Source organism: Brachyhypopomus gauderio, unplaced genomic scaffold (genome assembly GCF_052324685.1).
Source record: "Brachyhypopomus gauderio isolate BG-103 unplaced genomic scaffold, BGAUD_0.2 sc37, whole genome shotgun sequence".
In the NCBI taxonomy this organism is placed as follows: domain Eukaryota; kingdom Metazoa; phylum Chordata; class Actinopteri; order Gymnotiformes; family Hypopomidae; genus Brachyhypopomus; species Brachyhypopomus gauderio.
In genome coordinates, this window is record NW_027506867.1 from 2,065,823 (window position 1) to 2,083,264 (window position 17,442).

Consider the following 17,442-nt stretch of genomic DNA (forward strand, 5'->3'; position numbering starts at 1 on the left):
GTTCTACAACATGCTGGACTTGGCAGCGATGAATGCACATGTTTTGTATACGACATGCACGAGGTCCACGGAGAGCAGAAGAGACTTTTTACATGCTCTTGCTGAGGAACTTCGGCGTCGATTCTTACAGGAAAAGACAATGGCGAAAAAGCAACGACCTCCACCTGCTCCTGGAAAGACGACGCAGTGCCAGGTGCAGATACACTGCAACAGAAATCACAGCTCGGAGCGGTGTGCTGTGTGCGCCAAGTACAGATTGTAACTTTTGAATTGCTTCTTGGAGCTGTGATATACAGATGCACTGGCCGGGCTGAATTTCCTTGGAAAGGAGAGCGGGGGTCGGCGCTTCAAACACGCACCATGTCTTTAGCAAGACAAAGGGCACTAATCTCTTCACAGCGGGGAAGTGGGCTACTCGGCGGCTGATTTTCCTCGCGACTTTTTTCGTCGCATTGGCCTTCCCAGTGTTAAAATGTTACAAAGCATTGTGCAACATTTTGTGAAGCAAGAAAAAATTGCTTCTTTTATTGCAGCAACAGTAACAAAATCTCAGCTGCGCTCCGCTGAAAAACGTCTGACTTGCTGACATCACTGTGCATGCGTGGATCCTGCAAGTGACCTTTTACTTGCTGTTTTCAGTTTAGCTTCTCACAAAAAGAAAAATTACAAAAGTGTTGTAAATTTTACTTTGCTATTTAGACTAACATTTACAAATGTATTTGAAGACAAATAATTATAAAGAAACACCAGTATTGCATATAATTTTATGTGAGATTCTTAAGTAACCAGCCGGTACTAGAATATTCTTTTAGATAGTTCTTAAATATACTTAATTATATTTACAATGTCAAAAATTATTTTTATAGAGTACAGCAAGGCATTGGGTAACAACTAACTTTCTAAGAGTGAGCTAATTTAAATCTTGTAATACCTAGTTTATTAAAACAACTTCATTTGACTAGTATTTCCCCACTACAGAGAAAGGCAATTCATTAAACTAAAACAGGCATTGGCACAGGCCGTGGACTTAGCAGTTGTTGATTATAAGTTTAACCATTCGTCTTAGAAATTTCTAGAACACAGTCCTGAACACAATGTGGGTTCAGGAAAAGGGGGAGAGGATGTTACTAATACACATTAACTTCCTGTTAGACAGCACACAGCATGAAGCAATGAAGCAAAAGTCGTGCACACACACAGTTACAGGATATCAAAAGGGGGGGGGGCGAGCTGAGAGACAAAGGCAAGCAGGCTGTGTCACAGGAGCCCATCGGATGGTTTGCAGGGCAGACGAGGAGTGATCTCAACTACCACAGGGCCCAGAGCTACTTAAACCCAGGAAAAATCTACCCCAGAGAAAAAAATAAAATAAATTAATTAATTAATGAAATAAAATAAAATGGTATTGTTGAACAAAGATGTGAACTGAGGCACACGGGTTAGCACGTGGGTAAAAATAAATGAAGGAAAATTTTGGTTACTGATGGCACCCATACTGACATAATAGCAGACTGGACAGAGAAATGTGATATTTGCAATGTGCATAACAGCTGTCATGCTTTAAGACCAGGTCTAGGCAAGTTCACTGGACCACAGGAGCTAAGATAAGATAAGATAATTCTTTGTTAATCACTCAGTGGGGAAATTTGCATTGTTACAGCAGCAGGGAATAGTGTAAGGAAATACACATATGTAAAATTATATACATACGCAATGGATGTAGGAGAAGAAATTCAGATTGACTACATGGATATGTTAATACAAATACAGGACTAAGGTATTTGTTAGAGGTTGTGGATAAAATTTCAGGTTGGAAAGAAGCATTTCCCACCAGGGCAGAGGACTCTAAGTCAGTCTGCAAAATGTTGATAAAATTACTGGATACTGCACCATTGTTTACTAAATTAAGTGTGCTCAGATAATGGAATGCACTTCACTAGCTAGGAGCTAAAATTTGTGGAACAAAATTTGGGTTTGAGACACAAATGTGGGTTGGTTTATCATTCTCAATCTCAGGTTAAAGTGAAAATTATAAATGGTAAGTATAAAGGTAAAGGTATGTGCACAAATGTATTTGTATTGTTGGCCAGAAGATCTTCAGTGAATTCTCTTGCAGGATTCACTCCGTTTGAGCTCATGACAGGGAGAAGTTTTCGGGGGTCCCTCAATGCGCTTGCAAAACCTGACAGGTACACTCGGGGTCGTACAAAGAAGGTTACAATGAACTAAAAAGCAATTTGTGAAGCTTATTCTGTCCAGATACAAGGAGAGAAGTCAGAGCCAACGCCATGAGCAGACCTGCCCGTCACCAAATGGGTCCTGCTCAAGGTCATCAAAGGAAGTGGTCAGAGCCCAGGTGGACCAGTCCAGTCGAGGTCACTGAAGAGAACATCACACACCGTCCGACTGAAGGGCAAAGGAGAAACGTGGTACAACCTCAGCCGTTGCTGAGCGTCAGAACCAGCCGAGATACTGAGCTCCCAAAAAACGGGTCAGAATAATTTACCCGGGAGCGGAGGTACGACCAGGTAGTCTATCCTGACCTCCTACGTGGGATAAGAAGATAATCTTGCCTCCAACAGGGCAGAAGAATAGATGACGCTGGCAGAGATGGAGTAAAAGTTTTGTGATGTAGCCTATTTGGATTTTTGGTAATATTTTCTAATGTTGTTTTACAGGCCTTGTGTAACATTGTTTATTTGACTATATGTTTTTGTATTATTATTGAAAGTAGTAGCAGTGTAATTGTTAGTATTTAACAGCATGATGGGTCACCAAGACCTTACAGGGGACTGCCCCCTGTCTATGTGGGTCTATGGTGGGGCAAGGCCAGTATTGTTTTAATGGAAGCTGCATAATTTGAGTTCGCTCGGAGAGTTTCACATAAAGCTTCAGGAGTTGACAATCCTACTACTGGCCGGCTGGAACGGTCATTTAGCAAGTATAAAGTTCAAGGGTTAGCATTATTTTTTCAGAGAGACGCACATCCTACCAAAAACCTAATTACTAATTGGGATGTTTCATCTGTAGTACTAGCACATCCCCAGCACAGGTTGCATGCCGTATATCTAGTACTAGGAGTGGGCCAATCGGGCTCAGACACCTTAGGCCTTATTAAGATAAGCATAGCATGGTTTAGACCTGTCCCAACACCGGGACCAACACTTGCAGCTAATACATCAGAAATTATATATAAGGCATCCGTGGATCAGATTATACTAAATGGAAGTGACAGCAGATAATTGAATTAACTACAGGGTATGCAGGACTCAATATTTGGTTACTGACTGGCTGGAAGGACAATTTGGAAAATACAAAGGTCTTAGTATGTCTGCGTTAACTTATGTGGGTATATTCTAGGCTATTATGATTATATGTGAATGTTGTTATATTCCAATGCATAAGAAGCTTAGTGGGAAGCTTAATCAGCAGTAAGACTGAGAAGAAGGAACCACAAAGATGATGGGGTATGATGTCATTGTTGGAGTCAGAAGATGAGAAGGTAGTTTTGGATTAAACTAAAGTTTGATCTATTTAGAGATCAAAAAGGGGGAAATTGTTGGGATTTACAAAGTATTAATCAAATTTCTAATATTAATCACTTTGTTTTGCTTACAGTATAGTATTAATCAAATAGCTTATTATCAAGTGTGTCTGAGAAAAGACCTGTATGCTCTGTCCCATATTCCAAGTGCCTGTCGTTTTCTAAAAGAACAGGATGCTTAAGAAGAAGAATAAGAATGTATATCAGTTTGACAGGACCAGGAAGCGAAGGCCTCTCTCCCACTCTTAGTAAGGAAACATCCGTATGTTTAACGTATGTGATCTACGTGCAACTCCTATGTATGGAACCACTATTAAGTCTGTGAAAATCATAATTGGCAAAAGTCATTGTAAGATTTAGGGAAAAAACAAGATGAGCTCAGTGGATTGTGAATGTCTTAGACAATCAGACTTTGTCTAACAGGCTACGTTAGGGAAAGTCCAACAGAAACGGGGGGGCTTATACCCAGGCCACACTATATAGAACAGGAGGAAAATGTGTCGGGCAGAGACCTGCACACAGAGCTACAGGGTAGAGTAGATAGGCTTGTGTGTGTTCTCTCCAGAGCGCTCTGTATTTTTGTATACATTTAATAAAAGGATAAAGACAAGACTGGTAATGTTTTCTCTTGCAATCAACGAGCATGCTGTGCTAGGTGAAAGAGGATCAATGCAGTTCACAGTTTATGAACTAAATGTAATGAACATGCCTTTAACATAAGGAGGTGTGTCCTGGGGGTTAATGGCTCAGATGAGCTCCCTCCAGTGATTCCAGGAGTGATGGGCCTTCCACTGTTCTGTGGAAGTGCCAGCTCCTCTACCTGGGTAAAAGGTGGAGGTGGTGCCCCCCCTCCTGTTTTTCTTACTTCAGCCTTTTTCCTATTAGCTACAAAACCATAATCAACTGAAGGGCAAACATAGCTTGATAAAAGTAAGAATATTAGGTAATTGTGTTCAAGTCATACCACTTAGACTATGTTTTTATATTTCATCTTCACTTGCTCCCATGTGCGTTTAATCCCACTTGGATTTCACCTAGGTAGTGATGGGCAAACGATACCGACGCTTCGGAGCTTGGGTCACTCTTCCTGACCGGAGAGCTGAAGCAATGCTTCAGACGTCATCACTGCTTCGGTCCGCAGTTCACTGGTGGATTGTACAATTTTGAATTGTACAATTAATTCAAGTGTCAGAAATAATACTATTACTACAACTACTACTTGCAAAGCTTTTGTAACCCACCTTGTATGGATTAACAGAATTTTATTATTATTGTTATTATTTTTTTGCATTTATACACTATGGGTTTTATTATGAAACCGGGAACTTTTATTTTGAAAGACCGGGAGGTGGATACGGAGGGAAAAATATTCGCTCAATATAGCAGGCCGGCACGGAGCCGCTTTCTCTTTTCTCCCGCGCACGGTCTGATGAAGACGAGTTTAACCGAGTGCTGAGTGTGCTAATTACGACGAACAACGCTAATTCTTGGTAGGCTAACTCTCATTCGGGTGCTAATTATCATACTTATCATTCATACAAATTGATGACGGTTGAATTATTTTATAAATGCTAAGTTTACGTTGGGATAGTTGTAGCCTATACTTTGGAAATTGTTGAACTGAAAAATGTCGTTTTCCAGTGTTACAAAAGTAGGTTGATAGCGACTGTGTAGAAACATGGTGCTTCATTTAAATTCACGGTGGAAAGGCAGTAAAATAGCTATTCACGCTGATTCATATAGCTAGAACAAAAAAATAAAAATCTATTTTAGTTTAAAAGCTAAATGCCTTTGTTAGAACACAGTGATAAGAGAATTATTTTATTTCGAAGATGAGTTATGCAGTTTACCAAAATGGTTAATGTGAATTGAGTGGGTAATTCCATTAGCTAAAATGTGAGCAAGTAATGACATTTATTCAACTGTGGTTGCAAATTGTTCACATTTGCTACTTGTTATTTTATACTATTGATTATACTTGTTATTTGATACTATTGATTATACTAGTTGAGAATTGCACTTTTTTATACAAAAATCTGAATGACTAATTTGATGTATTTAATGATCCTGATACGAGAGTCTGTCCTATGAACCTGTCACACAGGTCAGGTCTTTTTCTTTCCCCTGGATATTGGAGACAATTGAAGATTCAGCCATCATTCCTGATCTGGATGTCCCTTGATTGTTTGATGGCGAGCCTCCCAGTTTGAATGCGAATCTCCACACTTGCATACAGGAAACTCCATCCATCTGTGGTAGGACTGTGTTGGACTGTGTTTTCCACTGACACCACCGTGGATCTACCAATCAACGCGAGCAAAGTGCACCCCATTTAACTCCCTTGACTTTGACTATTTACCTGACTTTTCCTTGACTAGACATTCTCATTACCCCAAATTCAAATACCTACCGGATTGAACAATCAACATCAAAGGACACTTTATTTTCTTAGTTATTGGGCCCTAGATTTAATTTTGTATGATGTTTTGTCTTACTGCTTGTGACAGTAAATCATACCGTTAATCATAATTGTGTGTGTGTGCGAGTTATTGCTTCACTTCTTAGCTCCTACGAACCTAGAGCGACGTGTACATACCCTGAGGAGGGTTACACTTTGAATAGCCTGACAAATCTAGCTCTGCTTGGTAGCATCCAGCTCTGACCATCACTTTGCTGTCAACTATTGGACACTGAATAAACAACAACACTTAATAACTTGGTGTGTGTCATGAACTTTATTGATACTGATATAAACCAAACAATCAATAGCTGACGTTACTCAGCTTGCTAAAGCTGGGCGTACACTGTACGATATTTTAAATCGTGTACACTGTAAAAAATTCCTGTAAAAAAACAGCTAAATTACAACAGTAAAATGCTGTTTTTTGTAAAATACAGTAATACTGTAAAAAAACAGCTAAATTACAACAGTAAAATGCTGTTTTTTGTAAAATACGGTAATACTGTGAATATGAAATAGTTATTTACAGTATTACCGTATGCTAAAAAGAAGTAAATCATTTTACGGTACAGAACAGTATTTTCTCAAAGCCGCCTTCAGCTCCGCCCACATTCAGATGCTGCCGTTGTAAAAAAGCCCTGAGGATTACTCTTCCCGGGTGTATCATTAACAAGGTAAGCTGCCTCAGTCAAACAAAGTGGTGTTTTGTTCTGTGGACTTTCAGATTGATTAACAGATTAGATGTCTAACTCTGAAAACCAGTACTACACCATTAAGTTGCATTGAATGTGAGAGCTGTCTGGTTCGCTACAGCTAATATTTATTTAGTAACCTAAATCAACATGTTAGCCTATATGTTAACTTAGTTAGTACAATTTTTTTTTTTCATTAATTGCTTAACTGTCATTTGAAGCTGCCTTTGTATTTATTCGCCTGTGGTTTATTATTAGGAAGGTAATTTTTACCATATTGCGAGAATTTTTATTTGCTCCCTAGTAGCTTGATAGTGCAAGTGCAACCAGAAGGGTTGCTCACTTTGATAAATTGCTTTTGTTTGGCCTTGTGGGAGTCATTAATCATTGAAAGAATTTTTTTTAATTGCACAAGTAGAACAGGTTGGTCTTAAATGTTAGCCCACATAATTAATTGCTGCTAATAGTGACACAAACTAATATTAATGTAGTAATTATTCATGTCTTCTACTTCTAAAGCATTCTTGGAGTTTTTATTTGGATGCATGACATCCGAATTTTAAAATGATTTGCCAGGTTTGTGGACATGAAGCTAGAACGGTTGTTGCACATGTTCGGCACATGCGAATTCACAGGCATGTAGCCAATATAGCCTTTAAGTGTGGTTTTTCAGATTGTAAAAGAACCTTCCAAAAATTTTCAGCATTTAAAACTCACACATATCGACATAAACGAAACTCTGGAATTACATCTAGGCCATTTGCCATATTAGACTTGACTTGTCATGTTGATTTATGTGATATCAGGTGTGAAAATTTGAAGAGCTTTTTTGCTCATTTGAAAACGCACATTAGGGAGGGAAAAGAAGTGTCTTGTCCATTTCAACAGTGTAACAAAGTTTGCAGTTGTGTCTACCTTTACTTCTCACATATCTAGGAAGCACAAAGATCATGGGGAACAAAACCTTGTTAACTCCATTGTAAACCCTGACTGCTCCTTTGTTGCAGAACAGTCTGATATGCAGATAGGTGCTCCTCCTCATTTTGAGGAAAGTACTGAAGAGGTCTGCCCAGAAATCATTGATGAACCTCTGTTCTTGAGATGTCTAGCCCAGTTTTACCTAAAACTTCAGGCCAAATGTCTGCTTCCATCCACCACTATACAAACAATTGTTGAACATCTGCAAGAAATACATGATATAAGCCAGTCACATTTACTTTTCAAACTGAAAGAGAGGCTGGCTACACTTGGGGTTCATGAAGCAGACATAAGTGCCGTTATTGATGTATTAAAAAATGAAGATCTCTTTCGAAGATGCAATTCTCACACCCTGAAAACTAACCAGAGAAGGAAAACAGTTTTCAAAAATAATTTCAATTACATTGAACCAATTCCAATTTGTCTGGGGCAGAATAAGGCAGGCAAAGAATGTTTTGCACAGTATGTTCCAATTAAAGAAACTATCAAGTCTCTATTTCAGATTGACTCAATTAGGGAACATCATAAACAAGTGTCCACATCATTCCAAGCTAAAGATATCCTTCAGGATGTTTGGGATGGAAAACACTTGTCAGAAAATGTGTTGTTTCATGCAGAGAATTCATTTGGATTGATCCTATATCAGGATGCCTTAGAAGTAGCCAACCCTCTGGGATCTGGGAAGAAGAAACACAAAATACTTTGTGTGTATGCTACTCTTGCAGATATTGCACCACATCATAGATCAAGCATTGACCAACTGCAGCTTGTTCTACTTTGCAGAGAGCAGGATTTCAAGCATTTTGGTCAAGAGAAAGTCTTGGGTCCCTTGATAAAAGATCTTAAAGATCTAGAGATGGGTGGCATTGCTTTTCCAGATGGACAGGCTTGCAAGGGAATATTGTGTTCCATTGTTGGGGACAATCTAGGTGCACATAATATAGGAGGATTCATAGAAAATTTTAGTAAGAGTGAATACTTCTGTAGGTATTGTACCATTGACAGAGCAACTTTTCAAGCAGATCCCCTTTTCAAAGGCGTTAAGCGAACAGTGCAGTTACATAGAGACCACCTCCAGTCTCTGAGTGATGATGCAGCTTTGAGTTCCAGTGGTGGTGTCAAATTTGATTCTGTGTTTAATCAACTAAGCTATTTTCATGTCTGTCAGCCAGGGTTACCTCCATGTCTTGGTCACGACCTTTTTGAAGGGGTTGTATCTTCTGATTTGTCATTATACATTCGTTATCTTGTAACAGTGGACAAGCAATTAACATATAGGGAACTGAATCAACGGATAAATCAATTCAAGTACTTGGGTAATGATGGTAACAACAAACCCAGTGAGGTTAGTGCAGGGAGAGAAAAGCTATCTGGCCATGCTGCACAAAACTGGTGTTTACTCAGGATGCTGCCAGTCTTAATTGGAGACAAAATCAGTAATCCAAGTGAGAGTGAAATATGGAGGCTGATTTTGCAGCTAAGAGAGATTGTTGAGCTCATATGTGCACCAGCTATTTTTACTGGTCAAGTAGCCTATTTAGGAGTTCTAATGGAGGAATATCTGTATTCTCGAAGGCAAGCCTTTCCTACTCAACCACTAAAACCCAAGCATCATTACCTTAGTCATTATCCTGAGCTGATCATTCACTTTGGGCCTCTCATACGTCTATGGACTCTAAGATTTGAGAGCAAACATACATATTTTAAGCAATGTGCCAGAAAATTGCACAACTTTAAAAATCTTTGTGGAACCCTAGCAGAGAGACATCAGCTGTTGCAGGCATTTCTTTATGCTGGAAATTTTTTTCCAGCAGATGTTGCTGTGGTCAAAAGCGCAGAGTTTTTTTTAGGTGACTATAATGATGAGATTAGACAAGCAGTTTCGCATCTCAACTTTGAGTCTCTCAACACTGAGATAGCACATGAAGTTACAGTGAAGGGCACAAAATACAAAAAGAACATGTACATCTTGATTGGTGAACAAGAAGACCTTGTAGTGGGAAAAATTAAAGTAATTCTCATTCATGAGGGTTTAGAAATACATTTTATTACAGAGGAGCATCAGGCTGTGCGTCTTCCTGACATGGGTGCTTATAGTCTTAAACCATTAGGGAAAATGTGCTGTGTTAACCACAAGAATCTGCTAGATTACTACCCCTTGCCTGAGTACATGGTGTGGGGCATGCCATTACTAATTCTTCACCATACCTTTCTGTCCTTGTACAAAGATGTCCCTCTTGATTGAAGACATAAAGGCCATCATTCTCAAGGCTTTGCCCAATATTTCTGAAGAAACTTGTGGACAGCTGATCTCTATACTTCAGAATTGTGGAGTAGAAAATAAAGACGACCTACGATATGTACAACAAGAAGATATTTGTGAAGTCTTGCCAGTAATTCAACTCAGGAAACTACTAGAGGCCTTCAAATTGGGTAATGTAGACCTTAATATATCATAAGGGTGGATCAGTGGTTTTCAGTTCTGTTCTAGACTACACTGACTACAAAGATGGTTCCTGAATTGTTCTGTAATAAAATGAATGGTTCTATGTAGAACATTTCATGCTTAAATTGTTGTTTGCATTACAAAATGGTTCTTCATATTGATGGGGAATGTGTTTTATGTAGTTCCACCTTTTGAAAATGGCTTCGAATATAGCACCAAACAGTTATCATCTATGCACTGGCTTGCACATTTTGGAGATTCCTCTGCTTGAACCACAAATTATTTAACTAATTACCATATTAACATGCTGTTTGACTTTAAATGGGTGTGATCAAGCAAGCAAAAATACTTTTAACTATATACTATAAAAACTACTTCAACCACGATTGACAACCACATAATTTATGTCTTTTTGCTTATTGTTTATCTAATGACATATTTGTAGTAAAGAAAATTTTAATTAAATGTAAATTAAACTTCTACCTTTATTTATTTTGTTGCCTTTCAGAGGCAGAGACCCTCACTTTGAATATGGAAGTAATATCAAGCCATTCACCACTCTCCAGCCCAACAGCATGTTCTAATCCATCACTGCATTCAGATTCTTTTCTTTCGCATGGATATGTAGAGTCAAGCTCACCCTCCACATCACTGTCTTCAGAAACAGACAGCAGAAGCCCAAATACCAGACCATTACACATTGCAAAGACATGGCCTGAAAGATTTCAAGTCCCATGGGAGAAAATGCCGCCAGAAATACAAACAGCAATTTCCTCTGGTAAGAGACCTAAACCTCCAGAACGCCGTCAGATGGTCAGAATTCTTGTAAGTGAGATGCGCAAGTTTGAGTTGTGCCCTACACGAGCACAGTGTCTCACTGTCTGTAGAAACATTATTAGGCAGTATCCTAATAGTTTTGCAGACATGTTTCCTGATGGTTCAGTAATGGCTGGAGGTTATACATCACTGCTTATACAAGTCAAGACACGTATTGAGAATCTGAACCGTGAGAGTAACATACGCCATAGAGCCTCAGCATCAAACACTGGAGGTAAGATGAGGCCGACTGACACTTATGGTTGTGTGAGATTTCAGCCTCAATTCCCGCCTGAAGAAACAGAGGAAACAGTGGAGGCAAAACGTCAAAGATTACAAGAGATTTATAGTCAGGAGGGAATGGGTGGAGTAGAGAAATCTGAAGTAAAAATCTAATGGAGACTACATTCTGTCTTCTGCGTCAGCATCTAAATACAGCACCACCACCTTCAGTCCAAGACTTGAGAAGCCAGTGGCCTTACCTCTTTAATCAGAAGTCAATCTTCTGCCATTTTCAGATGCTCACTGAGATTAATGTGTTGCGAGCTTTGGAGATTTCCATGGCAGAATGTGGAGGACCGATTACAGAATACTTTAAATCAAAATCTAAAGATGCAAATGTAAAAGCTGTCTTCTCGAAAACTGAAGATGTCGAGGAACCAATCCGTGTTGTACAGCTACTTATGACACACTTTCAAGAGAATACCAGTGGGCTAATTTTTCATGCAGATGTGAGTTTACTTTTTGTTTTCTTTTGTTAGAATTTGTGTTTAATCTCGGTGTTATACTTAGGATATGAATCTTCATTTTCTTCAGACCAGTGCCACTGCAGCAGATGTTGAGAGGACTCTAACACTCCCTGCAAGTCCTCGTCTGATACTTCTTGGTATGTATATCTGTGTATGACTTTTGCATATTACTTTTATTCAGCAAAGCAACGTTATCAATACTTTAGTCAAATTAAGTAATTGGAGAAAAATTATATTTTTAATGCAAAATACTTCGTCAAGTAACTTTTGCACAGTCAGACTCACTCAGAGTCACAATCTCTGACTTAACTTACTCTCACTTGCACTCACACACACTCATTCTCACTCATATTCAGTCTCACGCATACTCATCCACTTAACTAACTCTCACCTTCACTCACTCACTCTCACACACTCACTTACCCTAACTGACTTTTAAACTCCAACCTAAAAAATTCACAATGAAGCCAGACTAGTCAAGTAGAGCATGGCATGCCCTTTTCCAACGAGCCCTGGATTGCATTAACCTTCAGCAAACCGGAGGTATGACCCTGAAAACACCACGCTTCTCAAGACTTTCTTTTTTGTTAGTGTCATATTCTCATGACCAGTAGCAGTAAAATCAACTAGTTGACTATTTTGTGTAACCCCTAACTCACACTCCAACACACACACACACATACTCACTGTTTAGCAGGCTAAATCCACAAGGAGTGCTGATGCTTTGCTTTGCTTTAATAACATGTGTCATTGTTAAAACAATGTTTTTTTTATGCAAGGAACAGACCAGGTCATTCAAGGCTGGATGATTAGTCTTGAGGGTCATGTCATTTGTGAGGGCATCCTACCTGCATTCTTGACTGGGCTTGCAACTTTGTTTGCAATGTACTACGTGTTCAACTTGCAGTACCAGGAGGAGGCATCTTGTACTTTGGAGTTCATTCAGAGGTAAGACATTTTGTGTCTTATATCTGTATTTGTGCGTGCTTCATTTCCCAAATCACTCTGAAAGTCACCAACCAATTATTATTTTTATACTGTTGTCTCTCCAGGCGCTTCGTTGGGATAAATCCAGAGAGGGGTTCAAAGACTAGCCGGGGCAAGGTGGTCTCAAAGAGGACCGGTAGACTTGTGAACAAGAAATCTCTCACAGTAAATCCTCGTGTCTCCACACTTCTAAAGAATCTCATGGACTTTCAGTGGGACTTCATATAGGCAAGCAATTTTTCACACTCGCACTAATACACTCACTAGTAATGTGTGCAGATAGTGGAAATTGTACCAGTTTTGGGCTGTTTAATTTTATTTTGTTTTGTTTTTAAATTTATTTTATTATTAGTACATTTTATTTTTTAAAGGAACATTTTAGTTTAATTTTACTGGCCTCTCCCAGAAAAATAAGTCCTTTAATCATTGTTTTTTTTTTTTTTTTTGAGTTTGAAAATGAGACGGGATCGATTGCCAGATTATTCAGACAATTCACTGAATTGAGTTTGAATTCACAGAATTTGTTCTGAGGTTGTGATTGTTATCATTTTGTTTAATAAATAATATACTTGAACATTTTTATGCTGGACTTATTTTTGGTCAGTTTAGTTTATTTTTTAGAAATCTAATTTGTATGTCAGTGAAGTAATTTCACAGATTACTTAAATTGGACAGCTGTCATGGGGAAAATTTTTATTTATTCAGAATACAGTATACAGACACTAAAATGACAGTCAATTTCATGGTATGTTAATACAATGGTAAAAATCTGTAATTCAGAATATAGTATAGAAACTGTAAAATTACAGTAAAGAGCTGGAAACCCTGCTGCCAGTATTTTACTGTATTTACTGAAATTCACGGTATTTTAATGTATTTTATACAACAGTAAGAAACTGTAATTTAAAATACAGTACAGAAGCTGTAAAAATTACAGTATAGAGCTGGAAACACAGCTGCCAGTATTTTACCGTATTTACAGAAATTCACGGTATTTTAATGTATTTTCATACAACAGTAAGAAACTGTAATTTAAAATACAGTACAGAAGCTGTAAAAATTACAGTAAATAGCTGGAAACCCTGCTGCCAGTATTTTACTGTAATATTACAGGTAAATTTTTTACAGTGTACTCAGCTCCAGCTCAAACTGTACAACTAATTCACAGGGAGAGTCGGCTCCTGGAGCTGCTTCAACAGTGCGATACTCTCACGAGGAGCGATTTGAATTTCAAACATGTTTGATATTCTTGCGTCGCTGCGATTTCTGATCGGGAGTTGGTCGTGAGGTGTGAATCGCTCCTCGTTTACCTGTGTAAACTACACGATGCACGACACGCGATTGAGCCAAAACTCGGCCCGATCGCAAAAATGTAAAAAATCGGCTGAAAATGGGCCAAACATCGCACAGTGTACGCCCAGCTTAACCTAGCTAGATATTGTTAACTAAAGCTGTCAGTATCATTTGTAATATTATAATATATATCATAATAATATAGACTGTTTTACCACTCCGTAGGATGACTAATGGAACTAGCTATACGTTAAATAATAGTTAGTTACCTCACTAGCGTTAGCTGGTGTCACCAGCCACGATACCAACACTTCGGAGCTTGGGTCACTCTTCCTGAACGGAGAGCTGAAGCAATGCTTCAGACGTCATTACTGCTTCGGTCCGCAGTTCACTGGTCGATTGCGTTTTGAAGGGATTCAGTGCATTTCATTGGCTCAGAGTTAAACAGCAGATGAGTAGTTTTGGCGCTGAACACTATTTAATATGCACCATTATAACTTAGCAATGTTGGGTTGTACCGTATGTTTCAAATTTTGAATTGTACAATTAATTCAAGTGTCAGAAATAATACTATTACTACAACTACTACTTGCAAAGCTTTGAATAGCCTGAAAAATGCATAAATAAAGACAGTATGCATTGTCACATTATTTCTATTATTATAGGTACTGTGTTTGCTTTGTACACAAGAGTTGTCATACAACAACATGTCATCCATGTTGAGACACTTGATGGCGAGCAAACACATGCCACTACAAATTCTGTAAGTCCTGATGGTAAACTGATAAGTATGTGTATATTTAATATATAAAATGGCTGTGTTGCTATATACTCTATGTAGAAACCAGAGCCGTATAGAGAGAGAGTCGCGACAACGGAAGTTCAAAACGCTTGATGGTCACGTGATTCACGGAGGCTTCAGATAGTTCCAGGAAGTTCAATTTGAGCGCATAAACACAGAGACAGAACTGCGATTTGAGGACTATTGTGAACATATAACGACCAACTTTAGGCTAATTTTAGAGCACATTGCTGTTTAATGCTTTGATTGTTTTATAATTGTTATATATTACGTTCATTTATATATTTAGAGGGACAGGAAGGGGTGAGAAATTCAGATTAGATATGTAGATAGGTATTGGTGACCTAAGTAATCTAAATGACTAATGTACATTTTCTGACAGAAGGAAAATTCTTTGACTTCATTGTGCAGAAATATGCTTTAAAGGGTACATTAAAACACATTACATTTACATCCAGACAGTATATGACATTAAAATACATTGATAAATTATATATATATATATATATATCTTGTCTTTTTAATACACACTTATTTACAGCAATTAATTCATTAAATAAATCTCTAATAATCTCAAATATGAATATCATGTCAAGCAGTTTTTCTGTGTCCTTTCCTCCGTGTTGTGTAGTGTCCACCATGGTTTGCTGTGTTGCATGGGGATGCTCCAATCGAGCAAAAATGTATGGTTTCCCCACTGATACTGAGAGGAGAAAAAAATGGTTGTCTCAACTAAGCAGGAGCAATCTTACCCTCACTAAAGATTACAACAGCAAATATATATGTGAGGTAATCATCAAACACTGCATTTGCACTTTTCACAATAAACACACTATTGGAAAGCTTAATGCCTGATTTATTAAAATACAGAATAGTGAACAAAAAAAATCAAAGACTCCAGACAGACTCGGGTGCAGGGTGAGGGTGCTATCTAGTTGCAGGCTCCATTGAATCCCCTATGGTTCTTTGGCTTAAAGAGAGAGAGGAGAAAAAGACAGGAGAAAATGATTATTATGAGTATTGATGTGATATGAATTTGAACTTGTTGCACATCCTTGGTTGTTTTTTACACGTGTAATGAGTGTATACGTATCCAGTAAGTGTTCTCTAATACTGTGTATTCACCCACTATGGGATATGTATATGGGTAGAAAAAACTGAGTTGTCATGTGTGAGGAGTAAACTCACATCACTCTGCAGGCACATTTTGAGGCAGACCAGTTCATCAAAACCAAACAGGGCAAGACTAGACTGAGAGCAGATGCTGTTCCCACCATTTTTGTGCATCGCCCCGCACTCAGAAAGAGGAAGCCCCCTGCAATACGACGCACCACTGGACCTGTAAAGACAGGGCCCATAGCTGCTGATCACAGCTATAGTGTTGACACAAGTATAATAAGTATGAACTCCTAATAATTATATTATTTCTTTAAGTGATAGAATATTTAAAACTTAATCACACTAAATAGTATACGTCTTTTATATCCAGCAGTTTCAAAAACTGAGGAAATACGTTAATAAAATAAAATGAAATAAAAAGGAAAATAAAAAATAAGGATAAATAAATAAAATAAAAGGAAATAAAACGTTAGCTGGTACTCCAAAATGGATATCCTCATTTCACCTCCTCTACCCAACACACTCTACAATCACACTCAAATGTTATATTTAACCAATACTAGCTACCGCGCAAAAACATCGCGTTTAGGTGAAATGACATTAAGAGAGGAATTTACAATTAATAGGCTGTCGGTCGTTAATGTGAAATCTCGCTAACCGTATTCGCGTTGTCTTAGCATAGATTTAGTTCCCTAAATCTGCTTATTAAGAGGTGGATAATTCACTAAAATGCTTTAATTCACATTTTAATGCACATGCTAATTTGATTCTGATGTCCTTATAATACACAATCTGATTTTTTAGGCGTACTAACCTGTAAAAGTGTATCACAGATGGTCCACTGCTCCAGTTTGACTGCGCTGCTCGTATTTGCTGCTAACTTCCGGGAACTATTGACAGGCTCCACGATCCGCCATTGCTGTAAAAAACTGGTCCATTGGAGTGAACGGAGTTGACGCGACTCTCTCTCTATAGGGCTCTGGTAGAAACTTACTCTCATGTTTCTCCTACACAGTGTCCAGAAAACACAGATTGGATGAGGCCTTGGTGGACATGATGATCAAGGATGGCCAGCCTTTCTCAATGATTGAGGATGAAGGGTTTAGGAATTTTAACCAAATCCTTGACCCATCCTACACCATTCCAAGCCACAAAGCTGTTAAGGCAATGGTGGATGCCAGATACACCACAGGCAAAGAAAGTAAAAAGTGTTTCAGCTGTCAGCTTGACGGCAGATATGTGGACCTCCATTAACTTGGACGCCTACCTTGGAATAACATGCCATTATGTCACCGAGAACTTGGATCTGGCAACTGTACTCTTAGGGGTACAGTGTTTCCCAAAGAGCCATTCAGCAGCTCATATCACTGAGGTTGTTGCAAATGTGATGGCTGAGTGTGGGAGCAGGGAAAAGGTCTGTGTCGTGGTTACAGATGGGGCCCACAACATTGTTCCAAGCATCAACCTGCTGACCTTGCAACATATTCATTGTTTCACCCATATGCTGAATTAGATTGTGAAAAACTCCCTCAACTCCCCCAAGGAGGAGAGGAAA

At 38.6% G+C, this 17,442-nt stretch overlaps 1 long non-coding RNA gene and 1 pseudogene across 2 annotated transcripts; one reads left to right on the forward strand and one right to left on the reverse strand.

Annotated features, from left to right (window-relative positions):
* Positions 1–8,995: 8,995 nt before the first annotated feature.
* LOC143485626 (uncharacterized) lies at positions 8,996–12,911 on the forward strand (annotated as a pseudogene).
* A 2,387-nt stretch (positions 12,912–15,298) lies between these two features.
* Positions 15,299–16,863, reverse strand: LOC143485637 (uncharacterized). 2 transcript variants are annotated; one of them, XR_013122964.1, is made up of 2 exons: positions 16,702–16,863; positions 15,299–16,107 (listed from the first exon to the last, which is right to left on the reverse strand). It is a non-coding gene; the product is annotated as an uncharacterized LOC143485637 (long non-coding RNA). The 2 variants fall into 2 exon arrangements; XR_013122965.1 differs by having other exon boundaries at positions 15,299–16,141.
* Between the last annotated feature and the right edge of the window lie 579 nt (positions 16,864–17,442).